Source organism: Meles meles, chromosome 8 (genome assembly GCF_922984935.1).
Source record: "Meles meles chromosome 8, mMelMel3.1 paternal haplotype, whole genome shotgun sequence".
NCBI classification, from domain to species: domain Eukaryota; kingdom Metazoa; phylum Chordata; class Mammalia; order Carnivora; family Mustelidae; genus Meles; species Meles meles.
Genome location: NC_060073.1, coordinates 90143499 through 90158879, shown reverse-complemented (window position 1 = coordinate 90158879; position 15381 = coordinate 90143499). Strand labels below are relative to the sequence as shown.

The window sequence follows — 15381 nt, the reverse complement described above, 5'->3', positions numbered from 1 at the left end:
ATGTTAGATGCAGGATATACAAAGTTAAGCAAACATAACTTAACTTGGATGGACTTACTTGCCTGGAAGGCTAGACATTAGATAACATAAATTCAATATGTGGTAGCAAAAACAAACACATTTACAAAGTACACTGGGGCACAAGTAGTCTTGTGATCCTAACATGATGGCCTCAATGAAAATTGGATTTCCAAGTTGGCTTCATAATTTCTTTAAACTATCTCCCCTTATAATAACTCTTACAGTTGAGAGGGAAATCTGATTGCTCTGATTATATGTCCATTTATTTATTTTTTTAAAAGATTTTATTTACTTATTTATTTATCAGAGAGAGAGGGAGAACACAAGCAGGCAGAGCAGCAGGCAGAGGCAGAGAGAGAAGCAGGCCCCCCGCCGAGCAAGAAGCCCGATGTGGGACTGGATCCCAGGATCCCGGTCTCATGACCCGAGCCAAAGGCAGTGGCTTAACCAACTGAGCTACCCAGGCGTCCCTTTATGTCCATTTAAACAGAAGAATGGGGGCACCTGGGTGGCTCAGTGGGTTAAAGCCTCTGCTTTCCACTCAGGTCATGATCCCAGGGTCCTGGGATCGAGCCCCGCATCGGGCTCTCTGCTCAGCAGGGGGCCTGCTTCCTCCTCTCTCTCTCTCTGCCTACTTGTGATCTCTGTCTGTCAAATAAATAAAACAAAATCTTTAAAAAAATAAAAAATAAAAAAATAAACAGAAGAATGTTTAGGTGACCCATTAAAATTTTCATCTTTTATAGATTCAGTAAATTAGAAATATCTTATTTACTTACTTGCTTTAGTGCTTATCTGGTTATACTTTTATTTTAAAAACACTTCTCCAAGACAACTATCATATGATCTCCCTGATATGAGGACGTGGAGATGCAACATGGGGGGTTAGGGGAATAGGAGAAGAATAAATGAAACAAGATGGGACTGGGAGGGAGACAAACCATAAGTGACTCTTAATTTCACAAAACAAACTGAGGGTTGCTGGGGGGGGGGGCGGGGTTGGGAGAGGGGGAGGGGTGTTATGGACATTGGGGAGGGTATGTGCTATGGTGAGTGTTGTGAAGTGTGTAAACCTGGCGATTCACAGACCTGTACCCCTGGGGGTAAAAATACATTATATGTTTATAAAAAATAAGAAATAAATTTAAAAAAATGTTAAAAATAAATAAATAAAAACACTTCTCCAGAGTACTTTTCTGCAGATTATCTCCTATATCTCATGATTTTCACAAGGAGCTCCTTGCATGAATAGATACTTAAGATAATTGTTGTGTTAAATTGATCTGAGTTGAATTGAGTAACAACCCTGATGAAAACAGCAACTAACAATGTTTCTGTTCAGTTAAGAGACTGAACTACGGATTCAAGCTCCCATATCTGGATTTGATTGCTAGCTTTGTTCACTAACCATGTGACTTTAAGAAAAAAACACCTAAACTCTCTGTGCCTATTCCCTTATATATAAAATGGAGATAATAAGGATCCCTGCCTCATAGGGTGGTTGGTGAATCAAGTGAAAGAATCCCAATAAATGGCTTTGAACAGAGTACATTAAGCACTCTCAAATATTAGTATTATCAATCTCATTTTTTTTTTAAAGATTTTATTTATTTATTTGACAGAGAGAGATCACAAGTAGGCAGAGAGGCAGGCAGAGAGAGAGGAGGAAGCAGGCTCCCCATGGAGCAGAGAGCCTGATGCGGGGCTCGATCCCAGGACTCTGAGATCATGACCTGAGCCGAAGGCAGAGGCTTAATCCACTGAGCCACCCAGGCGCCCCTATCAATCTCATTTTATAGATGAGCATAGTGAACTGTAAAGAGATTAAGTGACTTCTCAAACTTACACAGGTGGCATACTGAAGTGTTAAGACACATCTCTGCCAAGAACCTTTAAAAGGTTAGAATCGTGACTAGTAGTCATTTAGTGCTGAATACCAAATATTTCTGGTCTGCCTCTCTTCTAAGTAGGTAAGTGGCGGGATTGCGTTTTCCTTCTGCCAACTTTACAGAAACGTATATGTATCTAAACAGATTTCTAAGGTTTCTCCCAGGATCTTAGAAGGGACCCAGAGCTCAAGTTTCCTTAATTTCACAGTAAATTTCTTATGGTGTGTCCTCTGCTTTATCTGAACATCTCCATATATATTCTTCTACCCAAAATTCATTTTCCATTTGGCACTCAGGCTGTTATCCCTAGGAATTATGATCAGCCAAACACCATATGAATGAATGCTCTCCTTTTGAGTGTGGATGGGTGAGGAGTGCCTGCCACAGCGTCACAACAAACCCTGAAACAGCATGGGTCCCTGTGTGCCCACTTCAACAATTCCCAATTAATGACTCCCATGGGAAGAAGAGAGGAGGATCTAAAGAAGCCAGGGTAAAGTGGGAGCCCAATGGACAAGTTTTTCTAACTAAAATCCAATCTCGTGCTTCGTGGCCTGTATGGCAAGTACTACCTGAGAAGGAAAAAAATGAGCCATGATAGAATATTCTTTCATTGCTTTGAATGGACCAAAATCCAGCACCACTAGCAGGACCCCAGAAGCTTTTTCTTCCTGCTCCAGGAGGACTCAGATTTCTCTCTGCTATTTGTAACTGAGGGTAGTGGTAAGTGTGTACCCAGGTCTTTTTACTTTTTCCTCCTGGCTACTTGTCTTTTCACCCATTTTCTTGATCCAAAGTCCAGGACATTCTGGATCAGTCAGGAAGACTATATACTCACTTCCTGTCACCACAAACAGAAAAGAATCTTAGCTCTCTCTGGTCAGGAATTCTTAATCCCCATAGAACAGAATGAGGAGTTGCCAGTTCTCTTCACACCAACAGAGAAGGAAGGATATTTTGAGCCATCATGCTCTGGAAAAGTGGGGCCTGTGATTTATTTCCAGGACAGTTCTACTCTGTATTGACTTGGTTCTGCCCACCCTACTCCAACTGTAATATGGGCATTACAGTTTCCTCAAGACCTATATAAAAAATATTCCAGGGTAGTCCACTGTTCCCTTCCCCAGCTGTCATCCAGATTAGGGCCCTGAGCTGCTACAGTATTTGGTCCTTTCTACAGAAAATTTGTATTGCTGGTTTCCACTTTTTCTTTAAACCAATCTGTGGACTTAATGGGCCATAAGATTCTTCCACCAAACTCAGGTTGTAAGTCAGAAATACATTTGATTCATCTCTTTATTCTGGTGCATTCCTCACATAGTAGGAACTCAATGTGTTTTGAGCAGATAAAGACTGTAAAAAAGCCAGCACCACCAATGTGATACTAATTGTAGCTGCTGGCAAATACTTTTTGGGAATAGGCAAGACACACCGTCAAAAGTCAGCTAACTAGATGCAAGAACTTGGATGGACCTCCAGGGAAGTTGGGTGAGTGAAAACCAAACTCAGAAGGTTGTGTACTGCGAGATCCCATTCATATGACAGTCTTGAAATTATGCCATTATAGAGGTGGAAAATGGGATAGTGGTTGCCAAGGACTTGACTGGGGGGAGGGAAAGAGGGTCTATAAAAGGGAAGCATGAGGATGGGAGGGGCCTGTGGTGGTGGCCACAAGTAGGTTTGCAACTCTCTTAGGAGTTTCCCAGATGTAATCTGAACACAGGCCTTGTATTGGGCTAGGACAGACCAAAGAAAGAGGCAGTCCACTCCAGAATGGTAGGTTGCAGGTTTTTGTTTTTGTTTTTGTTTTTTAAGATTTTATGTATTTATTTGACAGAGAGAGCACAAGTAGGCAGAGAAGTAGGGAAAGGGAGAAGCAGGCTCCCCGCTGAGCAAGGAGCCCAACATAGAGCTCAATCCCAGTACCCAGGAATCATGACCTGAGCCGAAGGTTAAGCAGATGCTTAACCAATTGAGCCATCCAGGTGCCCTGGTAGCTTGTTTTAATAAGTAAAGGCAACTTACATATGAGTCTTGTCTTGGGCAGCAGCAAGACAGGTGGATTCCTGCACCAGCCTGTTAAATCTTAAAACTTTTTAGAAAGGGAGCCTCTCCAGTCCTCAAGGTTCAACTATCAGATTGTCACATCTTTTTGATCAGGTTCCCCAACACCACACAAAACCACAGATGTGCTACAATAGCTCAGAATTGTACATGCAGATACGGTCAAGTGAGTATGCACATGACTGGTGCCATCTGAATAAACCTCGTGGATCGCACCAATATCAGTTTCCTAGTATCAATACTGAGTGCTATGTGAGATGCCACTGTTGGGGGTGGAGGAGTAAGGAGTACCTGGGGCCTTCATACGTTTTTTGTTTTTGTTTTTACAACTGTTTGTGAATCTATCATTACTTAAGAATAAAAAAAATTTAAGTTGACCACCTGATGAGAGACTATGCTTGCTAGACCTAGCCTTCCCCATCCCCTGATGTCAGTGGCACACTGGTATGGCCTCTACTCCCTGCACTGCAGTCCACTGAGCTTGCTTAGGTGAAGGCACAGGTAACAGAGGGTTTGAGCCAAGGGAAAGTGGGAAGACTGAACAGGTCAGTAGACCAGTGGATCTGTGCCTGTCATTCAGACCTTTGAGTGCAAGGTTCAGAAACCCCCTGCTGCTTTGTAGCATTCCTCAGGGAGAGATCAAGTCCCTTAGAGTCCTGAAAAGATTAATGTCCTCCATGGGGCTCCTGGGTGGCTCAGTGGGCTAAGCCTCTGCCTTTGGCTCAGGTCATAATCTCAGGGTCCTGGGATTGAGCCCCGCATTGGCCTCTCTGCTCAGCAGGGAGCCTGTTTCCCCCTCTCTTTCTGCTTGCCTCTCTGCCTACTCATGATCTCTCTGTCAAATAAATTTAAAAAAATAAAAGATTAATGTCCTCCTTCCCCAACCCCATAAGCAGTATTAAATGATATAGGATCTTGCATGCCAAGAAGTTGGATTTTATTTTGTGGTAATGAAAAGCACAGATGGACCGTAACATGGAGAGGACATGTAAAAATTTGCTTTTCAGGGGCACCTGGGTGGCTCAGTGGGTTAAAGCCTCTGCCTTCAGTTCAGGTCACAATCCCAGGGTCCTGGGATCAAGCCCCACGTCGGGCTCTCTGCTCAGCGGGGAGCCTGCTTGCACCCTCTCTCTCTGCCTGCCTCTCTGCCTACTTGTGATTTCTGTCTGTCAAATAAATGAATAAAATCTTTAAAAAAAAATTTGCTTTTCAGAAAGCTTGTCTAGTAGAGGTGGGAGGAAGGTACTGAAGTTGGAAAACCAGTTTGATTGTTGTGATCAGCAGGAGAGAAATGAGGGAGGCCCACACTGTGGCTCTGGAAGTAGGGAAGAAGTGCAAGCATCTATTAAAGTGAACTGAAAAGACTTGGACACAAACTGGATGCAGAGTGTTGTTGAGGAAGGAGCAGAGGATGATTCCTGGGGTTGGAGAAATGGGAAAACTGAGGAAATTATAAAACAGTAGAAGAGTGGGTTTGGGGATAAGAATAATAAACTAAATTTTCAATAGACTGATATGATGCTCACTGGGAGACACCCATGTGAACTGTGGAATAGGCAGGTGGGCAAATGGATGTGGCCCTCATAGGAAGGATTTAGGCTAAACATGCCAAAATTTGCTCATCCACACACTGAGTCAACTATCCATCCTGTTCATGAGTGCTGCATATGGTGGCTTCCATTAGAACTTTCAATCAGATGGCAGCTGGGTGGCTCAGTTGGTTAGGCGTCTGCTTTCAGCTCAGGATCCTGGTATCAAGCCCCACATTGGGCTCTCTGCTTAGTGGGGAGCCTGCTTCTTCCTCTGCCTGCTGCTTCCCCTACTTGTGTGCTTGCTTGCTCGCTCTCTGTCAGTAAATAAATAAAATATTAAATATATGTATATATATATATAAAGTTAAAAAAAAAGGAACTTCTAATCAGCTGTTATCTTTCCTGAATGTATTTATAGTTCTCTAGGGTTTTAAAATCTGTTGTCTTTGCCCTTTTTTCACAGACTTTCCACTATTCTCCAGTTCACTGGTGCTTTGCCAACCTGATTTGCCTCTGAAGGAAATAATTTTTTGCATCTATAAGCTCTTAGATTTTTTTTTTTAGATATTTTCTTGAGGAGTGTATTTAGTATGATGCTACAACAGATCTTACAATCAAGAAAGTGTGAAGACTTTTTATATTCAAAACCAGCATTTGTTGCAGGGCTGGAGAGCAGACCAAAGCATTGCATGGGCTGAAGTAGTTCACAAAAACTCCATTGTATGAATGACTACCCTTGTCTCCTTGATCTGCTCTAACAAACACCATACATTGAGTAGTTTAAAAACAAACATTTATTTCTGACAGTTCTAGAGGCTGGGAAGTCCAAGATCAACTTGCTCCTGATTCAGTGTCTGGTGAGGACCAAATTCCCGTTTTGCAGATGGACACCTTCTTGCTCTGTCCTCATGTGGTGGAGACAGAGATCATCTTTCTTATGTCTCTTCTTATACGGCACTGCTCTCATTCATGAGGGCTCTGCCCTCACGATTTCGTTACCTCTCAAAGCCTCCATTTCCAAAAGTCTTTGTCACAAATTGGATGTGGGGTGAGAGCCCACATATCATCACATATGAATTTTAGGGGGACAGAAACATTCAGTCCATAGTGAAGGACAAAACAGACTTTTTGTTTTGAATATATTTCCAGCATTGTACATATCACAATATAATGTAGTGTTTCAACCTGTCAAACTCAGAAGATGCCACTATGTTTTATTCATGTGTCCTTCTCATTGTCCCTAAAAGCTCATACATCTAGGAGAAAATAAAAAATATGTTAGACCAATAGAAATAAATTTAATTACCAGGGAAAGAAATTCTCAGAGAAATTAAGGGACTTAGCTAAAGTCATCCAATTAGGTGAGAAATTAGTATTAGAAATTAGGATTTCTCAGTAAAATACTAGTAAGTAAATCCAATAGTACATTAAAAGAATCATTCACCAGAATCAAGTGGGACTTATTCCTAGGCTGCAGGCTTGGTTCAATATTCACAAATCAATCCACATGATAATCCACATTAATTAAAGAAAGGATAAGAACCATATGATCCTTTGAATAGATGAAGAAAAAGCACTTGACAAAGTACAACATCCACTCATGATAGAAACCCTCAACAAAGTAGGATTAGAGGGAACATACCTCAGCATAAAAAAGACCATATATGAAGGAGCCACAGCTAGTATCATCTTCAATGAGGAAAACTTGTTCCCTCTATGGTCTAGAACAAGACAGGAATGTCCACTCTTACCATTGTTGTTTAACATAGTATTGGAAGCCCTAGCCTCAGCAATCAGACAACAAAAAGAAAAGGCATCCAAATCGGTAAAGAAGAAGTCAATTTTTCATTATTTGCAGATGACATGATACTCTATATAGAAAGCCCCCAAACCACCCCAAAATTGCCAGAACTGATGTATGAATTCAGTAAAGTCACAGGATACAAAATCAACATATAAAAATATGTTCCATTTCTATTTACTAATAATGAAGTGGCAGAAAAAGATATCAGGGAATCAGTCCCATTTACAATTGCACCAAAACCCATAAGATACCTGTGAATAAACCTAACCGAAGAGGAGAAAAGATCTATATTCTGAAAACTATAAAACACTGATGAAAGAGATTGATGATAACACAAGGAAATGGAAAAATATTCCATGCTCATGGATCGGAAGAACAAATATTATTAAAATGTCTGGATAACCAAAGCAATCTACACATTTAATGAAATCCCTATCAAAATACCAACAGAATTTTTACAGAGCTGGAACAAACAACCCTAAATTTTGTATGGAACTACAAAAGACCCCAAATAACCAAAGCAATCTTGAAAAAGAAAAAGCAAAGTTGGAGGCATCTCAATTCTGGACTTCAAGGTTATCACTAAGCTATAGCCATCAAGACAGTATGGTACTGGCACAAAAGTAGACACCCAGTTCAATGGAACAGAATAAAAGCCTCAGAAATGACCCCACCACAATATGGTAAACTAGTCTTTGACAAAGCTGGAAAGAATATCCAAAGGAAAAAAGAGTCTCTTCAACAAATGGTGTTAGGGAAACTGGACTGCAACATACAAAAGAATGAAAGTAGACCACTTTCTTACACCTTACATAAAAGTACATTTTATTTTTTTTAATTTTATTTGAAATCTTAGTATTTATTTTTAATTTTTTAAAAGATTTTATTTATTTATTTGACAGAGATCACAAGTAGGCAGAGAGACAGGCAGAGAGAGAGGGGGAAGCAGGCTCCCTGCTGAGCAGAGAGCCCGGATGCGGGGCTCAATGCCAGGACCCTGGGATCATGACCTGAGCTGAAGGCAGAGGCTTTAACACACTGAGCTACCCAGGTGCCCCTAAAAGTACATTTTAAACGGAGAAACCATCAAAATCCTAGAGGAGAACACAGCAATAACCTCTTTGACATTGACCATAGTAACTTCTTATATGTCAAAGGAAACAAAGGCAAAAATAAGCTATTGGGACACCATCAAGATAAAAACTTTTGCATAGTAAACAATCACTAAAACTAAGAGGCAACCTATGGAATGGGAGAAGATATTTGCAATGATGTACCTGAAAAAGTGTTAGTATCCAAAATCTATAAAGAACTTATCAAATTCAATACCCCACTATAAATAATCGAATTAAAAAATAAGAAGACCTAAACAAATATTTTTTCAAAGAAGACTTACAGATGGCCAACAGACACATGAAAAGATGCTCAACATCACTCATCATTGGGAAGTATAAATCAAAAATACAATAAATTATCATCTCACACCAGTCCAAATGGCTGAAATTAGCAAGACAGGAAACAACAGAGGTTGGCGAGGATATGGAGAAAGGGGAATGCTTTATACTCTTGGTAGGAATGCAAACTTGTGCAGCCACTCTGGAAAACAATGGAGGTTCTTCACAAAGTTAAAAATAGAGCTACTCTATGACCCATAAATTGCACCACTAGCTACTTATCCAAAGGAGAAAAACAATGATTTGAAGGCCACCTGTACCCCAATGTTTATAGCAACAATGTCCACAATAGCCAAAACATGAAAAGAGCCCAGATGTCCAGTGACAGATGAATGGATAAAGAAGAGGTGGTATATATACACAATGGACTCTTACTCAGCCATCAAAAAGAATGAAATCTTGCCATTTGCAATAATGGATGGAACTAAAGGGTATTATGGTAAGCAAAATAAGTCAATCAGAGAAAGACAATTATCATATGATTTCACTGATATGTGGAATTTAAGAAATAAACCAGAGGATCATAGGGAAAGAGAGGAAAAATAAAACAAGATGAAATCAGAGAGAGAGAAGAACCGTAAGAGACTCATAATCATAGCAAACAAACTGAGGGTTGCTGGAGGAGAGGGAGATGTGGGGACGGGGTAATTGGGTAATGGGCATTAAGGAGGGCACATGATGGAACAAGCACTGGGTGTTATATAATAATACTGATGAATCACTGACCTCTACCTCTGAAACCAATAATACATTATATGTTAATTGAATTTAAATAAACAAAAAATAAAAATAATCTTTGATATTTGTGTTAATTTATATATTATATTTGATTAATTCTTGGAAACAACAACTTAAAAAATCCTCCCATAACAAATGTGAACTATTAAAATATATAGGCCTCTTCTTTATTGTTAGGAATTTGACAAATTTAGTAAGTTGGGAAATTAACAGAAATCAATTTGAAATTTTGATTAGAAGACAAGGATATTTGTATGAGATCCTCCTAACATAACAATTACTTCATTACAAGCACTTATTTTCCTGCGATGGGAAAAGTTGGTTGGAAATAGAGTATTTTCTGTGACATACGAACTGGTGTTCTGAGGGACAAACACTCGCATTTTCAACTGAAAGCAAACCTTGTTTATTCGTTGAATAAGTTCTGTATGAAGGTAATGCATGCCTTTATCATGGTGTGGGGAGAGAACCTAGGGATACAAAAATGCTTAAAATGTGGTTCTTGGCATGAAAGAACTTATCACATCACTTGCCATCACTAAGGATTAGCTCCTTGGGCTGGAATCAGAGCCCCCAGGTCTTGGGTGCCTCATGCTGCCCGCAGGGAGCCTGGCTGGCTGAGGTCCACACAGAGCCACTTTTGAAGGAGAGACCTCTTCTGGGAGTTTGCAGGAGAGATGGCCATGGGCCCCAGTGGGAAGCCTTCCTAGAGTTGAGACATCTCGTTCCCGCATCAGCCCTCTGCATACTGTCTCTGGTGCCTGACCTTTCTGAATGACAGCTAATGACCCAACCAGCTATCCCCAACCCCTGCAGCTTCTTGGAACCTCTTTCTCTGTCTTGAAATAAGCATTCTGACTCTTCAAATGTTAGCATGTCAACCTCAGAGATAATTGTCTCCTTTCCCCCATAAAAATGGATGCAAGTTGTTTTAAGGTCTTTTAGTTTATCTATTGATAAATCAGATCTACCCATGGCCAGTTCTTTTCCAATGCCACTGATTCTTGGATGGGTCACCTGATACTACGTATAAACCTGACATCAACCCTACTTGTGTGGAGAGCTCCAGGTATTAGTTTCCACACATTCCTGAGCATGTAGGATCTAACTAGTAAGTGATGTCCAAACTCACCAGAAGATAGCTGTTATTTCTTCCACACATGCTTGCTTACAGGTGGATTCACTGAGGCATGGGAGTGTGCAGTGTTCTTTGGTCTGGTGACCACTTTTATTTTTCAGTCCATTGCCCTTAGAAAAAACTCAAGTAGCCACTGTTCTTAACGTCAATGATCCAATATCAGAAGACAGCATGACATGATGCAGAACTGCCTTTGGCAACTTGTTTTCTTTTTTTAAAAATTATGTTATCAAAGTTACATATGTAAATGATTATAAAAGTCAAATAATTTCTCAAGGCTTTTAATAAAAACTATAGCCCTCTTTCCCATCTCTCTCCATTGTTCTACATTGTCATTTTCAAAACTTTCACCTACTTCTTCCAGTTATTTTCTCCAGATTTCTAAATAACATGCTTAAATTCCTAATATTGATTTTCAATTTTGAATCAATTTATTATTCCTTGATATAAAAATTAGAACTTATGGCTCCTGGATGCCCTTTACTCATCCACATAGTCTCTCTCTACTTATCCTCCTAGTACAGTTAAACCATGATTTTCTTTAAATCAATATTCATATTTGGTTAAATATTTAATCATATTTGATCAAATTAATATGCATATTTTCTTTTTGGGAATCTTAAATCTTGTTCCAGTTGACAATTGAGATACCAAATAAGATAGAATTGATAGATATTTGTCTATATACCAGACTTTGAAATAAATTTTCATCCCACAATGTACTTATAATGTTGATACCAAATAATATTATATAAAATATAACTAGTAATATTAATGCAAACACTAATATAACAATTAGTATTGATAATTATTAGTATTGATAATATTATTAATACTAATAAAAAACTAACATAAAAACAAATATTAAGAGAGAGATGTTGCAAAATGCAAACCCTAAAATATCTAGTTTGAATTGACTTTCTGTTCTGGAAGAGTAGGGAGAGTGTAAAAATTTGGGATAGGCTTTAGGCAGGATGCCAGACTCCAAATGAATTACTGACTTAAATGTTAAACATAAAACTATAAAACTTTTGGTATAAGAATAGAAGAAAAATTTCAGGATGTGGGCCTAGGCAAAAAATTCTTAGACCTAACACCAAAGCATAATCCATATAAGGAAAAATAGATAAATTAGATTTCATAAAAATGACAAGTTTTTGCTCTCTGAAAGCCATTTAAATATATGTAATATCTTAATTCCAATATAGTTAACATACAGTCTTATATTAGTTTCAGGTGTACAATATAGTGATTCAACAATTCGGTTTAACATCCGGTGCTCATCACAAGTGGACTCCTACATCCCCATCACCTATTTCACCCCCCCCACTCACCTTTCCTCTGGTAACCATTAGTTTGTTCTCCATATTGAAGAGTCTGTTTTGAAACACCCTATTAAGCTGAGGGTATGATAAACTATAGACTAGGAGAAAGAATTTGTAAACCACATTTCCAGTGAACTGCTAGTATCTGGAATATATAGTGAACTCTGAAAATCAAAATAAGAAACAATGCAATTAGATAAAAGACATTTCACAGAAGATATATATGGCAAAGCTGCACATGAAAAAAATGCTCAACATTATAGTTATTAGGAAATGCAAGTAAAATTACAATGAGATATCACTACACAATTATCCAAATGACTAATATTTAAAAAATAAAGACAATAGCAAATCCTGGTGAGGATTGGAGAAATTGGATTGCTCATACATTGCTGGTGGGATTATCAGTGGAAGACAATTTGGTAGTTTCTTTAAAAACTAAAGGTGGATTTACCACATGATCCAGCAATTTGTCAGAGAAATAAAGCTTACGTTCACACAAACACCTGTACATGACTATATTTTTCATAGTAGTCCGCAGTTAGAAGCAATCCAGATGCCTTTAATGGGTGAATGGATTAGGAGACTTGGTACAACCACACACAGTATACTACTCAGTAGAAAAAGGAACAAACTATGGATATACTTAATAACCCAGATGAATATCCAGAGAACTACGCTGAGTGAAAAAAGACCAACCCCAAAATATTACATACTGTATGATTCCATTTATATAACAGTCTTGAAATGACAAAATTATAGAAATGGGGAACAGATTGGTGGTTGCCAGAGGTTATGAATAGATAGGAAGGAGAGGCGGTGGGTGTGGTTATTAAAGTTCAGTAAGAGGGTTCCTTATGGTGATGGAAATTCTTTGTATCTTGATATCATTAGTGAAACTAGGCAAAGGGCACAAGGATCTCTCTCTATTGTATCTTAAAATTGCATATGAATCTATAATTATCTCATAACATAAAGTTTAATTAAAAAGACATTAACCGGGGCACCTGGGTGGCTCAGTGGGTTAAAGCCTCTGCCTACTAAGAGGGTAGATCTTAAAGTTCTCAACACAGAAAAAAAATGTGTTATTATATTTATAGACATTAATTAGACTTATTGTGGTAATCACTTTTCAATATGAACAAATATTGAATTGTTACGTTGTATACCTGAAACTAATATAAAGTATGTCAATCATACCTCAATTAAAAAAAGAGAGAGAAGGGAGGCTGGGACTGAAAGCACATTTATCTTATTTATTTATTTTTTACTAAAGCACAACTAACATGCAATCTTATATTAAGTTATATATATAACTTATATAACTTATATAACTTATATTAAGTACCACAAATGATAAACTAATAAGTCTAGTTACCATCTGTCAACATGCAAATTTAATACAATATTGTTGTCTATAGCCTCATGCTGTACGTTATATATCTATGACTTAATCATTTTATAACTGGAACTTTATATATCTTAAGGCCTTTCACTTATTCCACCTACCCCAATCTTCTTTCCTCTGGCAACCATTAGTCCATCCTCTGTATCTATTAGTCTGGTTTTGTTTCTTCGTTGTTTTTTAGATTCCACGTATAAGTGAAATCATATGGTATTTAACTATTTGTCTTTCTTGTTCTGACTTATTTCACTTAGCATAATGCCCTCAAGGTTCATCCTTGTTTTTACATCTGGCAAGACTTCATTCTTTCTTTTATGGCTGAGTAATATTCCATTGTATGTATATGTTACATCTTCTTTATCCATTCATCTATTAATGGATACTTAGGCTGTCTCCATTTCTTAGCTATTGTAAATATTGTTGCAATGTTTATTTTTGCTTTTTTAAAAAAAAGATTTTATTTATTTATTTGACAGACAGAGATCACAGGAAGGCAGAGAGGCAGGCAGAGAGAGGGGGGAAGCAGGCTCCCTGCCGAGCAGAGAGCCCGATGTGGGGCTCCATCCCAGGACTCTGGGATCATGACCCAAGCCAAAGGCAGAGGCTTTAACCCATTGAGCCACCCAGGCGCCCCTATTTTTGCTTTTTGAGTTAGTGTTTTTGTTTTTGATTTTCAGATAAATACCCAGGAATGGAACTAGATGGTAATTACTCATGGTCTAGATGGTAATTCTATTTTTAATTTTTTGAGGAATCTCCATACTCTTTTCCAGAGTGGCTCACCAATTTATCTTCCTGGCAACAGTGCACAACCCTTTTCTCCACATCCTTGCCAGCACTTGTTGATCTCTTCTCTTCTCTTCTCTTCCCTTCTCTTTCCCTTTTCTTTCTTTCTTTCTTTCTTTCTTTCTTTCTTTCTTTCTTTCTTTCTTTCTTTCTTTCTTTCTTTCCTTCCTTCCTTCTTTCCTTCCTTCCTCTCCTCCCCCTTCTCCCTCTCCGCCTCCTCCCCCCCTTCCTTCTCCTCCTCCTCTGTCTTCTTGTTGTTACTAGCCATTCTATCATGAGTGAGGTGATATCTTACTGTGGTTTGATTTGCATTTCTCTGACAATAAGTGACGTTGAGCATGTTCTCATGTACCTCTTGGCCATCTGTACATCTTCTTTTGAAAAATCACTCAGATCTTCTATGCATTTTTGAATTGAAATTTTATTTTGCTATTAAGTTGTATGAGTTCTTTATACATTTTGGATATTAGTTCCTTGCCAGAAATATGATTTGTAAATATTTTCTCCCGGTCCATACGCTGACTTTTCATTTTGTTGATAGTTTCCTTCACTGTGCAAAAGCTTTTTAGTTTGAGATAGTCCCATTTGTTTATTTTTGCTTTTATTGCTTTGCCTGTGGAGTCAGTTAAAAAAAAAACCCACTAACACATATAAAAGACCTTTCTGCCTATGTTTTCTTCTAGGAATTTTATGATTTCAGATTGTGCAATCAAGTTTTTTCTTTAATTTTTAAATTTTTTATAAACATATAATGTATTATTAGCTCCAGGGGTACAGGTCTGTGAATTGCCAGGTTTACACACTTCACAGCACTCACCATAACACATACCTTCCCCAATGTCCATAACCCCACCACCCTCTCCCTACCCCCCTCTCCCCGGGAACCCTCAGTTTGTTTTGTGACATTAAGAGTCTCTTATGGTTTGTATCCCTCCCTTCCTACCGCCAAGACCCCCCACGTTGCATCTCCACTTCCTCAAATCAGGGAGATCATATGATAGTTGTCTTTCTCTGACTGACTTACTTCACTCAGTATAATATCCTCTAGTTCCACCCACATCATTGCAAATGACAAGATTTCATTTCTTTTGATGGCTGCATAGTATTCCATTATATACCACATCTTCTTTATCCATTCATCTGTTGATGGACATCTAGGTTCTTTCTACAGTTTGGCTATTGTGGACATTGTTGCTATAAACATTGGGTGCATGTGCCCCTTCGG

General features: G+C 38.6%; 1 long non-coding RNA gene across 1 annotated transcript; it reads right to left on the bottom strand.

Moving 5' to 3' along the window:
- Positions 1 to 6628: 6628 nt before the first annotated feature.
- LOC123948027 lies at positions 6629 to 7228 on the bottom strand. The gene is made up of 2 exons (XR_006819913.1): positions 7149 to 7228; positions 6629 to 6762 (listed from the first exon to the last, which is right to left on the bottom strand). It is a non-coding gene; the product is annotated as an uncharacterized LOC123948027 (long non-coding RNA).
- Between the last annotated feature and the right edge of the window lie 8153 nt (positions 7229 to 15381).